The following is a 14,060-nucleotide window of genomic DNA, read 5'->3' on the forward strand; positions in this document are numbered from 1 at the left end:
TGCTGAACAGCATTCCTCATGAAGGTTCTATTTGATAGAGGAATTATTTGAACATTATTGGAAATGAAGATGGGATGGAGGGAGGAGGGAGGGAAAAAGGAGGCTGGGGGACTTTTTGTTATTGTGGATATTGGGGAGGCCTTCTCTGTACCCACTGGAATTCTTAAAAATATTGACAACATAGTTATAAGGTCCTAAGGACAGGATCATTTATAGTGAAACACTTGGAAATACTGAAATAGTTTCAGGAGACACTTAGACTGAACTCACTTGGAGTGAGTTCACTCCAATATGACTATTTCCCACTTCACTACAAAACTTCGAACGTTATTTGGGAAGGGTCTATAGACACACTTTCATATACTTTTGATGTAATGGCTGAAATTTATTTGGAGCTTGCTATGTGCAAGACACTATTCCAAATACTTAAAACAGAAATAGTATACGTCTTAGGACACTTGTTATATCATTCAATCCTCACAACAATCCACTTTGCATATGACAACTGAGGGACAGAGAGGTTAATGTACTTGCCCAAGATCAGAGTTGGTGATGGTGGATTTGGGCCTCCAGTACAAGCAGTATAATTTCAGAACTAGGGAACAGAAGCTCAGAGGGGTTAAGTAAATAATCAAAAGTTGTTAAATTTGGAATTTTTCCTTTGACACCCACAACCACATGGTGAGATTACTTTTTGCGTGCATTATGTAGGTGAAGAAAATTGTCTACTTCAGTAGACTTTGTGGCTTGATTATGGTCACAATTTGTGGGACTGAGTTGTAACGTAAGTGCTTGACGTCATAATCTTAGGGTCTTATTACCATACTGGTGAAGCTGCCTTCTCTGAAAAATATGTGAACAGCTTTGGGGAAGTTATGAGCTATTCTAAAAGTAACAAGAAAATCTACTAGCTAGACCCAAGGGGATTGTGCCTAAGATGATTAACTCATATGATGAGGACATTGACTTACTGAGGCTTCTTAGGAGCTGACCCATATCCTAATGGTTTAAAAAAAATCCCTACAGAAGTTTTTCCTGCTTTTCATCAGGATATTTTACACAACATTGGTCACATCTGTGACAAACATGAGACAGAGACCGCAAGAGAAAAAAGTAAACTATGTGTCTAATACAGTAAGGCATCAATATCTGTGTCTCATATTATTTTTACCAAGAAGTATAATAACCTTCTATTGTAATTGTCTCATTCCCCCTCACTGGACTGTGATTAGCTTTGAAGACAGAGCTATGATTGAGGTATCTTTGCAATATTTTAATCATTAAGTACAGTTCCTGGCACATAGCAGGTGTTTCATGGGTTCTTATTGAATGAATGAATGCTGAGAAGTACCATATATGGGTTTTGCTATTCTACTCTCCTGATCAGCTTTTTCAAGGCCTGCTTCATGTCCTTATTCCTAAGACTATAAATAAAAGGATTCAGCATGGGGGTAACCACTGTGTAGATGACAGTGATCACACGATCCTTTGTCACTGAGTAGGTGGATGAGGGGCGAATGTACACGAATATTATGGTCCCATAGAAGAATGCCACAACTGTGAGGTGGGACCCACAGGTGGAGAAGACCTTGTGCCTGCCTCCTCGAGAAGGGACCCTCAGAACGGCACGGGTGATGTGGACGTAAGAGACAATGATCAAGATGAAGGGACTCATGATCACCAAGGAGCCCTCTGTGAAGGCCAAAAGCTCATTGACAGAGGTGTCAGAGCAGGAGAGCGTCAGCAGTGGCTGGACGTCACAGAAGAAGTGGTGGATGACGTTGGGCCCAAGAAGGAGAGGCGGGCCATGAGAATCGTGTGGGTGAGTGAGTGAAGGTGGGACAGCACCCAGGACACTGTCACCAGCAGGAGACAGCGCTGGGGGCTCATGGTCGTGGTGTAATGCAGTGGGTTACAGATGGCCATGTAGCGGTCAATAGCCATGGCAGCCAGGAGGAAGCTATCAGTGATCCCAAAGGCCACAAAGAAATACATCTGTGTGAGGCACTGGGCAAAGGGGATCTTCTTGGTCTTGCTCAACATGTTTGCCAGCATCCGTGGCACGATGACGGTTGTAAAGCAGACATCCACCAGGGACAGATTGGAGAGGAAGAAGTACATGGGGGTGTGGAGGCGGGTGTCCCCCCGGATGGCTGCAATGATGACTGAGTTGCCAGCCACGTTGACCAGATACATGACTAGGAAGCTGGTAAAGAGCCACTCCTGATATTTGGGGTCACTGGTCAGTCCCAGAAGGAGGAATTCAGGAATATGGCTCTGGTTTCCCCTCAGCATTGATTTCCTGTAAATAAAAAATATGAAGGAATGTTAGTTGTGTGTCCTGGCTTGGGGTCTTCAGTCTGGTAGAGGGGATATCTTAAAACTTGTTCCAGCTTGTGTGCTGCAGAAGGAGAGTCATCATGCAGCCCATCATGTATTCTATGATAGAACTCCATAACTTCATAGAATTGGTGTTGGCTCTCTTGATTTCATTTCATTTTTATTTTTATTTTTTTGAGGGAGAGAGCACAGTGGCAGAGGGAGGGAGAAAATCTTTAGCAGATTCAACACCCAGCATAGAGCCTAACATGGGGCTCAATCTCATGACTGTGAGATCATGACCTGAGCCAAAATCAAGAGTTGGCTGGCCACTCAGGTGCCTCTGGCTACCTTGATTTCAATTCCAACTTGGCGTCTGACTAATTTTGTGAACTTGAAAAAAGTACTTCATCTCTTTGTTTTGATCCAAAGACAAAACTTGTAATACTCATGTTCTTGGGCTATTCTGACAATATGTGGTAAAGATACTTGGAAAATTGTTCAGAAGGTAATCATTTTGCTTCATTTCCCAAGTTGTATCTAAGATACATCCTTTTGCTCTGTCTGGCCTCAGTTTTTGATCAGCTGCCAGCTCCTAGTTGCTTACACCTGGTGCTTCTGGCCTGGATTTCTCTCTTTCTGCTCCCCCTATATAAAAAAAGTAGGGTAACCTAAATTCTCCCTATAGAAATCACATAAATACTGTAGAGATTGCATTCTTGGACCCAGCCCCTCTTGAAAAAAAGTGGTTTTGGAATGCATTTGAGAGTTTAATTATGGGCAAGAAGGTCAGACTAGGAAGGGCTGGGACCTGGAAATTTGACATGTGTGTCAAGGTGTGGAATTGTCAAGGGTGAGGGAGAAGTTGGAGAACTGACTCTGGCAGAGGAAGTTCAGTTACCCAACATTGAGCTTGGTGGTTTAGGGAGGTGGGTGGCATCAAGGAAGACACAGAGGAGCTAAATGGTGAGTGCTCTTATGGACAAGAAGACTCTAAGGGATGAGAGAGTGGGCAACAGAAATGTGGGAAAATGCAGTATTTTGGCAAAAGAATACTGAGAGGTATGCACAGAAAGGTGCCAAGTTTCAGAATATGTTCTTTGTCCCCCCAAAGGCAAGAGCCAAGGAGAATAAGCCAAGGCTCCAGTGTGGCAGGAGTTGAGGCACTAATTATCTATCTACCAAGGTGGGGGTTCATTTGAAGTAGGACACAACAAGAAGCCATTTGGACATAGAATTAGAACCAGCCAGCAGCCACCTTGGTTGACAGTGAGATGCTGAGTCACAGAGTCATGCACTCCATATGCCCACCCCGCCTTAGGACAGGATTGTTTTTAGAGAAAAGAGCAGAAAAGAGAGCCTATAAGTAGTGGTCAAATAATGTTAGGTAAGGGAGGGTACAGTTAGGGATACAGTTTGAATGAGAGAAGTCCACATCCTGTACTCCTTTGTGTCTTCATCATCTTTCTGGTACTTTTGACAATCAGAAACAAATCTTTTTTAATGCTTAGTGATCTTGAATGAAATTCATGGCCCTGCTTAGGAGAACTCAGGCTTTTGTTTCTCTTTTAACCTTTGAACAAGTGCATGCACACAGCAGCATTGTTTTCTGAAGTATTTCCCTCCTCTCTAAGATACTTGGTGCTCGGAAGGTCCAAATTGGATCTTTCCACTAGGCAAGGGTCCTTTAAGGCATGGACAACATGTAGACAGGTCTGTGGTGAAAGTGCTACCTAGGCAGGGTCCAAGTTTGTTTTGCTTCTTACTGGTTTCCACCTGGCTCACAATTACTGGCTCACAGAAATGTTATCCCTGACCATCCCTTTTACTAATGTAAAATGTGAGTTTTACATTAGTAACTGGGAGACTAGACTCCTAGGAAAGTCAATGGGAAAAATTCATTAGAGTGAATTCACTGAAAAGTGTTTGAGAACTACAATTTCTGTGTAAGTGTTGCTTATACTAATAATACTATTTCTTGTTAGTATTCCATACTTAATTGTGTACAACTGAAAAATAATAGATGCAATTTGGAGGAAGTCAGGCAGAGGGTAAGGGTAGTAGATGCAATCTACGGTAAGCCAGGCTAGTGTATTTGAGGAGGGGAATAGAGTGGTCACTGGAAGGAGTGCTAAGCTACGTGTTAAGCTAGAAGGGACAGCAGAGTGACAGGGTACAGACCTAGGACAAAGTGGTCTTTCCCTGGAAAAGAGGTAAAGGAACAAAAGTCCTCAAGGATTTTCTATTCTTTAGGATAATTCTTATTGGAATGTGTGTTAATTTTCTATGCCTGCTATAACAAATTACCATTAATGTAGTAGCTTAAAACAACACAAAATTTTATTTTACAGTTCTGTAGGACAGAAGTCTGAAAAGTCAAGATGTCAACAAGGCTGTATTCCATCCTGGAGGCTCCACAGAAGAATCGAGTTCCTTGCCTTTTCCAGCTTCTAGAAACTGCCCACATCACCTGATGAGTGACTCCCTCACTCTGCCTTCAATGCCAGCAATGATGGGTGAGTCCTTGTGTTGCCACCTCTCTGGTTCTCTTCTGCCCCACTCTTCCACATTGAAGGACCCCATGATTACACTGGGCTTATTTGGGTAATTCAGGAGGATCTGTTTATTTTAAGGTTATGGATTTCTGGCTTCCATAACTGTGAAAGAATACATTTCTGTTGTTTTAAACCACCAAGTTTGTGGTAATTTGTTATAGCAACCCTAGGAAACTAATACATAGATCCTATGAAATATCAACGATATAGACCCCTTGGCAAGATTAATCATGGAAAAAAAGAATGCATGAAAAAATAGTCAAGAAAGGAGAAGTTATTTCAGGCATGAGAGATAAAATCATAAGTCTTAAGAAATTGAAAATTTTATGAAAAGTTTAAATGAAATGGATAAATTCCCAGAAACATACAAAATCTATAGGAATTATTTGAATAGACTAATAAATTATAAAAAAATTATAAGTGGTAGTCAAGAACCTTCCCTCTCAAAAAATCTCAGGCTCCAATGGCTTTAAGGTAAATTCTACCAAATTTTTGAAATAGCTAATTCGATTTTATGCAAGTTGTTCCAGAAAATAATACACAGAGGGTAGAAAGGGAACGTTGCAGCCCATTTTACAAGTTCAGTATGATACTGAGTCCAAAACCAGAAGAAAAACAAGAGAAGAAAATAAAATAAAATTATAGGCCCATTTTGTTTATGTACATAGATGCAGAATCTTAAATAAAGCAATAGTTAAATGAACCCAACATAGCACTGAAAATATTGTATCATGAACAAGTGGAATCTGTCCCAGTAATGCAGATATCAGAAAACTCCATCAATATACTTCTCCACATTAATAAAATAAAGGAGAATAATATTACATGGTAATTTTCATTGAAACAGAACAATCATTTGCAAGGTTCAACATCTGTCTACAGTGATCTCTATTAGAAAACTAGGAACAGGAGGGGATATTCTTAATTTGGTGGAAGCTATCTATACCCAAGTCCTACAGAATATCTCACACTAAATAGATAAACCTTAGATGCATTATTTTAAAATGAGAAACAAGATTAGGAGATCCATTATCTCCACAAATATTTAACATAGTATTAGAAATCCTGCCTAATGCTGTAAGAAAAGAAAAATGTGAAAGGAAAAGAAGGAAAAAAATAAACCTTTCATTATTTAAAGAAGATAGGCTCATCTCCTTGGAAAAAAAGAATAGAATCCACTTAATAAAACATTAGAACCAATAAGTAAGTTCAGCAGAGGTGCTGGAAATATGATCAACCTAAAAAATCAATAGCATCTCTCTAGAATAGAAAGAAATAACCAAGAGAATGGACTAGAAATAACCAGAATATGTAGTAATAAATGAGATGCTATCCACTGTCACAGTACAGACTCTAAATCTCTAGGAATTAATTTATCTAAGAATACACAAAACGGCTATGTAGAAGCAAAGTCTAATAAAGGGCATATGGATAATTAAAATGAATGGAGACAAATCCATCTTCTTGGATGGAATAAATAATATTACAAAGATGTTATTTCTCACATTAATCTATAAGTTTAATTCAATCTTAATCAAAATATCTGTTGGATTTTTTGAAGTCATTGATAACTTTATTCTCAAATTTACAAATAATAATAAAGATCAGGAAATAGCTAAGTCAAACTTGAAAATAAAAAGTAAAAAGATGGCATTTGTCTTAATAGAGATTAAGAATAATAAAAGTTCATAATAATAAAGACAGCATGGTTTGGGTGCAAGAACAGATAAAAGACCAATGGAAAAAACTAAGTAGCTCAGAGAGAGACCTATATTTATACAAGAACTTAATACAGGAAAATGATGGTACTAAAAACCAATGGGGGAAAGGATGGAATATTTGGAAATATTGGAAAAATCGACTCTTTATATTGAAAGATATCAGAAAGAATTGTTATCTAATATCATATATAAAGGTGGAATCAGGTGTATTATGAGCTTATCTGTGGTAACATGTAAATCTATAAAGTTAATAGGAAAAGACTAGGAGAATATCTCTGAGCTAGAGGGGAAAGAACTTCTTAAATAAGACACTTACTCTTAAAAAAAGGGCAAAAGTAAATTGTTTACATAAGTATGAATGAAGCTAACAGACATATGAAAGGCTAGGAGATGATATTTGCAAGTATAACAGGTGAGATACTAGTATGTAGAATATGCAATGATCACTTTCACATCAGAAAGAGAAATATATGAATCCCAGTATAAAAATGAGCAAGAAAGCCAAAAGGCTAATAAGCCTATGAAGAAATGCTCAAATCCATTGCTTATCAGAGAAATGACAAAATAAACCATGAGATTTCACTTGACATTTCTTAGCTTGGCAAACATTAGAAAGGAGAATAAGGTCAACTCTTGCAAGGGGATGTGGCAATATAGGGATCCTTTGGACACTGCTGGTTGGAAAATAAAACTGGTGCAAGACTCTACAGAACAAACTGGCATGATTCAGTCAAGTTAATGAATATCCCATGAGCTTACAACCCTGCTGCTAGACGGAAGCCCAGAGACATTGGTACACAGGCAAATAGAAGCTTCTGGATGAGGATGTTTCCACAGTGTCAGTTGCAGTGATGGGGAATTTGTGGCAACCTCGGTGTCCCTCACTGGGCTGGTAAATGTGATAGGCGCCCGCCATGGGTACAGTGCAGCTGTCTAGAAACAACTGATTAGAATTATAGCAACTTTGATAGATTTTAAAAACATAATTTGAGTGAGAAAGTAAGGGAATGAATGAGATCTATGACACAAGATGTTTTATATAAATTAAAAATGCAACACAAATGGTAATATTTCATAACGTATGCATATCAATAGGTCACATTGTACACCTTAAAAATAACTTAAAAATGCAATAAAACAACAAGGATATCCATACACAAAGTTGAATGTTAAGCATATTAGAACGGGGGAGGAACAATAGTGGGGAGTGGGTGAGGAAGCAAACAAGTAAGAGAAAAAAGGGTCCAGAGTTGGCAATATGCTGTGAACTGGGGTATGTGATTAATTCAACCCTTTGCATCTGAAGTCTATGAATAAGAAAAAGAATATCAAGTCTTAAATAAAGCTCAGAGATTTATCTTCCTTTCTATTTGTCAGAGCATGAACCCATCAGGAACACAGATGCCAGGTCATCCCACTAAAATATTGCCAGTAAATGGAGCCCACTGTCTCCTAAAATGTGCCCCTGTCCCTTTGCAGTCAAAATTGGAGAAGCCCATTTATCTTGGATTGAAATGCAAAAGCCAAGCATTCTGCTAAGCCCCCCAGTACCAGCATCCTGTTAGCTGGCTTTCTCTTTGCTAGCGATGTTAGGTATGCCTTCCTTTCATGGGTTGATGGACTGATTTATGATTCACTTGACAAAGTTTCACCAAGTGCCAGGAAAACAACCTAAGCATTGGGAATACAGAAGCATCAGATACCATGATAGCCATTCTGATGTTTGAAAACAATGCCCATGTCCCCAGGTTTGTTCTCTGGGTGAAATTCCCCCAGTTCCTTCCAATCCCTACCCAGCAAGACTTGGTATTAAGTCATCCCACCATCTACAGTCACCTTTCAAAGCTTCTGGCTGGCATGGCTAAAGCTCCCTGTGTAATGGTCAAGTATTTCCTTTTAGAATGTAAATTCCTGTGAGACATTTGTACAATTCTAAGTTGTTGGAGATGGAAGTGATCTTAAAATTTATCCATTTCATAAGCTTCCAAACTGCTCCCCTGGGGACTCAGGGGCCACCCCGAGAGGGATCAGGAAGCTGAGGGGAAGGCTGAACGAGAGGTACTTTGGGTCTCTTTCTCTTTAATTAGAGCAATTCTGCTATCAATGTGTTTTACAGAATGAATTACTCCATAAGAAATATTATGAACATGAGGATGAAATCAAGGTACTCATTTTATATAGGGAAAACTTGAGGCCCATTTTTGTACCCAGTACCACAGTCTCCTCTTACCACTCACATGTGTCAGCTCATGACTTAGGCTGTTCTGAAGATGTTCAGAGGTCAGGGTGAGGCCATAGTATCTGGAGGCTTCCTCAGCAGGCCTGGCTTTTGGGACAACCAGGAGCCAGGCTAGGTCTCCCCATCAGGATCAGGGCAGCTACATCTGTTTCATTCCTAGTGCAGAACTTCTTTCCTTGGGGTCTGACCCACTAGAATAACAAATCCTTCCTGTATTATATAAATGGAGAAGGAGAAACAGAGGGATGTGGAGACCATGGCATTAGAAGCATGGATATATGACTTGGTTTGTGGTTTCAGCTATGCTGAATCTGAGCCTCAGATTTTGTCCTTGGAAAAGGGGATGATTTACAACACGATTTCTTAGTTTCTAATGCTCCAGGGTTTGTAGGACTTGGGTGTAACAATGGGTAGATGATAACAGCTACTTACTCAGAAAAGGGATCGTGACCTCCAGGGTGGTCATTCGAGAATCCAGGCATCTTCTCCTCAGCCTCACTGGCCTTGGTGATTAGGGAGAACATGGGGGCTGGGGAGATAGAACTCTCGTATCAAGTGAGGAAGAAAAGATCCAGACTTGGTGTGGGAGCAGACAGGACTCACTACACTCTGACTGTTGTGTGTGTGATTGTCATCTCAGACACTTCTCTTCCTTTAGAGAAGTAATCTTTCAATGTAGCCTCAGCCATCTGGAACCCAAGGCTTTCTCTCATGCCCAGCTACCATCACTGGTCTCTGAAGATTTACTCAAATGATGAGGAAGGATGAAGACCTGGAAGGAGGTGATTGCCTTTCACATGAATCATCCCAAGGAGGCAGACGGTATTTCCATCAACCGCCCCTGGAGAGCTCATTAAGAGGGGAGCCTTGGGGAGAACAGTAGAGACTGAGAAATCTCTGCATTCCAGGGTGGCAAGTTTCTTTGAATCTCAGATAATTAGTTTGTTACCATTGTGATTTTGAAGGAGATGGAGGTAGGTAAATAGAGAAGGCTTGGACCTGAGGCTGTCCCTGGGATGTTGGGGAGTGATGTGTGGTGCCATGGAAAGGATCCTAAGGGTAAAGATTCTCTTCACTCACAATGAGTAGTTGTGATTTGATTAGCTTCTCTAAATTTTAGGCTTGTCATCTAAATTTTAGTACCTGTATGGCAGGGCAGGTTGCCTGGAGAATGAAATAAACTTAAGAATATGTTCATATAATAATAACCATTTATCAAATGCTTATGTGATATTTTTATATATCACTCTTCAAGTGCAGTGTTCTTGTTTTTGCAGATGAGGGAAATGACGCTCAGTCTTATTAAAAAACTTGCCTAAGGGGATGCCTGGGTGGCTTAGTCGGTTGAGCGTCCGACCTCAGCTCAGGTCATGATCTCATAGTCCGTAAGTTCGAGCTCCATGTCAGGCTCTGTTCTGACAGCTCAGAGCCTGGATCCTGCTTCAGATTCTGTCTCCCTCTCTCTCTGCCCCTCCCCTGCTCATGCTCTGTCTTTCTCTGTCTCAAAAATAAATAAAAACATTAAAAAAGGAAACTATTAAAAAAAACTTGCCTAGGGGCATCTGTGTGGCTCAGTTGGTGGAACTTCCAACTTCGGCTCAGGTCATGAGCTCACAGCTCGTGGTTCAAGCCCCGTGTCAGGCTCTGTGCTGACAGCTCAGAGCCTGAATCCTGCTTCGTATTCTGTGTCTCTGGCTCTCTCCATCCCTTCCCCACTCACGATATGTGTCTCTGTCTCTCAGAGATAAATAAATATTCAAAAAATAAAACAAAAACTTGCCCAAATTCACATAACTAGAAAGTGCTGCAGCTAACTTCAAATTCAGGGTTGTCTCAGTCCTATATTTCACACTTATTCTACTTTGTTATGTGGAGACTACACCTAGGAATGTCTTTGATGGCTCCCTCTTATTTTCTCCTCCATGGTGCTAAGTCATCTTCAGATGTTCTACAAATTTATCTGCTTTCCCCCCTATTCTGATAATCCTGAGCAAGCTCTTGCTCCATTGGAGGAATGGCTCATTGAGGGTAGGGTCATGTCTACTTTTTACTTCACTGATGTGTCCCCTTGACATCTAGCACAGACTCTGGCCCATAGTGGGCATTCAAAACCATTGGCTAAAGTAATAAATAATATATCAGCAGGGTATTTCTTTTTAAAATCTTTGTGAAAAATTTAAAAAGTTATTCCAAGCAAGAATACACTCTTACTGCTGTGCTACCAAAAACAATTATATTTATAAAGTGTTTTAAGACCTTAGGTGAGTACATCATGCCCAGGAACAGCAAACAGAGACTTAAAGATACTCCTACCATATCTGATGTAATGCAGCCATTGTATCATCAGCTTCTCAGAATGAGAAAGCCAGAAAATACTCTGAATGTGGCTTTGCCTTCAGTTATGTTGCTCCCTTGATTAAAACTTTCAGTTCATTTATTCATTCAGTACTATATTAGATGCTAGAAATAAAGAAGTCAATCACACCAAGTAAGTCCTTATTCATACACTCTAGAAGGGAGAGTGACCTGTATTAGCGTAATTACATGGAGTGATCAATCTTATACAATAGGAGTATGTAGAAGCCTTAGGAGTATGGAAAAATGAGCATTGAATTCATGGTTGGGTGAGGCGGGGGATTAGGGATGGGTTGAGAAAATCATTTAGAGTATAAATGACACTTGAGCTGTTTCTTGAACGTTTAGGTAAAAGATGGCCAGAGAGTCATGGTAGAAGGACACTGAAGGCAGAGGGACCACCTCATGGGCAGACATACCATGTCTGGAGATCTGAAAATAGCCATGTTACTCAAATTTAGAGTGAATATGTAGGAGTGATCAGAGAGGAGGCTGGAATGTTAGGTTTACTATATTTATTGAAAATAATTAAAATTCCTTAGCTTGCCATTCATAGCATTCCATGGACAGGTCCTTTTTCTAGTTTTCATCACCTATCAGTACTTCCTGAGGCCATAGCCATCCTTGGCTTCTTGCCATTCTTAGCACCTAATTGCCATGTGGATCTGCACGTGCCATTTCCTTGACATCACTGATTTACTGAGGCTCACCATCTTTGCTTGCCTGAAAAATTTTGTCTTCCAAGTCTAGCCTTCCTCTGCTGTGAAAGCTTACCATATTTGCTCATCTTTAAATATGACTCATTTGGCACTTCCTTTGATTCATGTAGTGCTGGCCTTTCCACAGTCACACTGGGGGGACCCCCTTTCAATCTGGTATGCTTTTATTTGTGTTCGTTTCATTTTACCCGATATATTACCAACTCGTTGAGGACAGGACACATCAGAGTGGGGTGAAGCAGACACCATAGGTTGGTTCACCCAGTACCTGATCCAATCCCCTTCTCCTTTCCTACCTTTAGAATGCAGGCTGTAAAAGTTATACATTAGATTTTCAGCCTCTATCTCAGCTGGAGGAGGCCCCCAACGTAGTCTCGGTCAATGAAAAGATGTAAACATAAGTCATATATTGCTATCCCTTCCCTGTGTTTCTCACTCTCTTCTTTCTCTCTCTCTCTCTCTCTCTTTTACTTCCTTTAACTCTTTTAGTTGGAGCTGAAGCAGCCATAATAAGAAGAGTCAAGAGATTGAGACACATAGCATCTCTGACATCACAGAGGCATGGACCTAATGCAAACAACCATCTCTTCTGATATCTTAGGGGATAGGTAGGATATAAACACCCCCTTCCCAATTGATTAAACCATTGTGGTAACATTTTCCATTACTTTCAGCCAAATATGAGTCTAAATTATACAGAGAACTTTGTGAGAAACTCAGAGATTAGTAGAAAGATGGATCTAGACAGAGGAGATACACACTTGAGCAGAGTCCATGCTTGAGTGGACATACGGGGTGTGCTAATGGGAGGCCATCAGGGCAGATAAAGTAGTTAGAGGTGACAGGTAATGGGTGACAATTCAGGCAAGAGGTATTCTTAGGAAGGTCTAGTAACAGGGAGACTATGAACAGGCTACGTATTATGGTTCTTTTTTTCTGTTAGTGAATCTCAGCATAATCAGTCTTAAATATCACTGGTCACTCTTTCAACAACAATTGATCTTCTCCCATATCATCCATCATTTGCTGGTACACCTCCTGTGGTGGAAAGCTCACTTCTGCCCAGACCACCCTATCCATCTTTAAGCAGCACTGGGACTTGTTCAGGTCCTTGGGGTTGTTCTAGTCTTACGCTTTTCCTTGTACCCTGTGATGGTGGGGACTGGGTTCCTCTGCATTGTAAACATTCTCCTTCTCCTGGATTTTCAGGACTGGCTGCTCCAGGCTTCCTTTGACCTCTCTCTCTCACTCATCTGGTTTACAACTCATTTGCTGAGCAGAATGGTAGACACAGCTAGGGTCTAACACATACTTTGACATTTATAAGCTAAAGTTTTCAATCCTCTGTCAGGTATTCTAATTTACTTCGACTCAGAAAAATGACTTCAAACAATTCTTATTTCTCAGCTTTATTGAAGTATAATTGACAAATTAAATTTGTATATATTTAAGGTATATGCTTGATGTTTTGATGTACATATACACTGTGAAATGATCACCACAATCAAGCTACATAGTTATCACGTCCATCACCACATCCGTCACCTCACATAGTTACCATTTTTTTGAGTGTGTGGTGAAAAAACTTAGGATCTGCCCTCTTAGCACATTTCATGTGTACAATACAGTGCTGTTAACTGTAGTCACTAGGATCTAAATTCTATCTCAAGAATGTATTAATCTGGAATAACTGAAACTTTATACCCTTGGGTCAGCTTTGCACAATTCTAACAGTTGTGATATTACCAGTCAAGGCATGTCTAATGATTATCAAGCACATGTTATTTTCTCAGTTTCAAGAACCCCTTTCACTGCCATTAATAACACATATTGAGTGAATTCCAAAGTTCTGTGCTGATGACTGTGTATTTGTCATTGCAAATCTTTACAATAGCTCACTATCTACAATAGCCCAATAATACTATTATTATACCTATTTATTGTTGGCTTACACAATAAAAGTTTATTTTTTGCTGACCCAAAGTCCAACATGAATGTGATTTCTACGTGTGATTTCCTTCAGGGTCCTGGAATTCTTCCTCCTGTGGCTGTACCCTACCCTAGTTTCTCAAAGTCCTTTCTATTCAGCCCATGGTTGGGTTAAGAGAGAGTGTAGCAGGTAGGAGACTTGAATGGGCCAGGCTGAAAAGTG

The 14,060-nt window shown here is 40.1% G+C and overlaps 1 protein-coding gene and 1 pseudogene across 3 annotated transcripts in view; one reads left to right on the forward strand and one right to left on the reverse strand.

Annotated features, from left to right (window-relative positions):
• LOC106965928 (olfactory receptor 1L8-like) overlaps positions 1 to 14,060 on the forward strand; it is a 412,015-nt gene that overhangs the window by 13,327 nt on the left and 384,628 nt on the right. For all 3 annotated transcript variants that reach the window (XM_053204661.1, XM_053204662.1, XM_053204663.1), the window contains exon 4: positions 4,671 to 4,835. The gene's annotated coding sequence lies outside the window, so the exon portion shown is untranslated. The remainder of the gene's footprint in view (positions 1 to 4,670; positions 4,836 to 14,060) is intronic.
• On the reverse strand, positions 1,097 to 2,295 carry LOC106966018 (olfactory receptor 1L6-like; annotated as a pseudogene).

This window comes from Acinonyx jubatus, chromosome D4 (assembly GCF_027475565.1).
Source record: "Acinonyx jubatus isolate Ajub_Pintada_27869175 chromosome D4, VMU_Ajub_asm_v1.0, whole genome shotgun sequence".
NCBI lineage: Eukaryota > Metazoa > Chordata > Mammalia > Carnivora > Felidae > Acinonyx > Acinonyx jubatus.